The 1,252-nt window shown below is 43.0% G+C and overlaps 1 pseudogene; it reads left to right on the forward strand.

Moving 5' to 3' along the window:
• Positions 1 to 767, forward strand: part of LOC102849517 — a 19,671-nt pseudogene extending 18,904 nt beyond the window's left edge.
• The last annotated feature ends 485 nt before the right edge of the window (positions 768 to 1,252 follow it).

The following is a 1,252-nucleotide window of genomic DNA, read 5'->3' on the forward strand; positions in this document are numbered from 1 at the left end:
TATAGAAAAAAAATAAATAAAAAAACCAAAGCCACCAGCTGATTGAAAACATAGATGAAATATTCTGCATTAAAAATGAAGCCTTATATGCTTCCATATCCTGAAACTGGCCACCTCAACACATGAGGACCTCAATCATCTGGTGTCATTCACCATGAGCGCTATCACCTTCTGCTTGCATTCCCCAGGCTAGCTGAACATACATCTCCATAAACTGGCTGTAAATAGGGTGCTTTTCCCTTGGATTCACTTTTTCATGCCCACCTTTGCCCCCTAACTAGCCAGGACAGCCAGCAAGTGTCCATGCTTACCAAGCAGATGTTTGCTGCCAAGATGATGGCCACTGTGACCCTTCCCATGGCTGCTACATGGCTGGGGCTGCCATCCTCCAGAATCACATGCCCATAAGGGAGGCAGATGACTTGGTGCTTAATGTTCAGAACAAGAACAGTGGTTCATGGATTGGATCCCCCACAACGAGAAGATGGATATGTGTGACATCCCACCTTGTGGCCTCAAGATGTCAGGCACCTTCATCAACACCATGGCCATCAAGGAGCTCTTCAAGCACATCTCTGAGCAGTCAACGCTTTGTTCAGGTGCAAGGCCTTCCTGAACTGGTACATAGGTAAAGGCAGGATGAGATGGAGTTCAGTGAGACAGAGAGCAACATGAATGATTTGGTGTCTGAGTATCAGCAGTACAAGAAAGCCACAGCTGATGAGCCAGAGGAATTGGAGGAGGAGGATATTGAGGAAGAGGTGTAGGAAATCTCTGAATAAATTATACATCTTTAGTGAACATCTGCTATTGTCTTCAAGCATGATATTTTGTCTTTGTACACTGTGGTGGGCTGTTCAGCTTTTGTCAGAAGTTTAAATTTTTGAATAAAGGATTTTTTCCTTTTTGTGCAGTAAATATAAACAAAGATTGAATATACTTCTCAAGTAATAAGTGTCCTGTTGTTGTTGTTGTTGTTGTTGTTGTTGTTAGGTGCCGTCAAATTACGTACAACTCATAGCAACCCTATGAACAAAAGATCTGAACCCTGTTCTCTCCTGTACCATCCTGACACGCAAGAGGCCTTTACGGCAGTTACTGTCTCCTCATTTCAACTGACTTCCAATCTGGGCTCTACCACTATACTACTATAACTTTCTTCATTCCTTTAGTGTTCATAGGGGTTTTCAAAGGCATGTTATTTAAGAAGTAGATGGCCCATCCTGCTTCCTAGTCTGTCTTAATTAGGGAG

The sequence above is a fragment of the Elephantulus edwardii genome, unplaced genomic scaffold (assembly GCF_000299155.1).
Source record: "Elephantulus edwardii isolate Elephantulus edwardi_28Jun2011 unplaced genomic scaffold, EleEdw1.0 scaffold00130, whole genome shotgun sequence".
NCBI classification, from domain to species: Eukaryota; Metazoa; Chordata; class Mammalia; order Macroscelidea; family Macroscelididae; genus Elephantulus; species Elephantulus edwardii.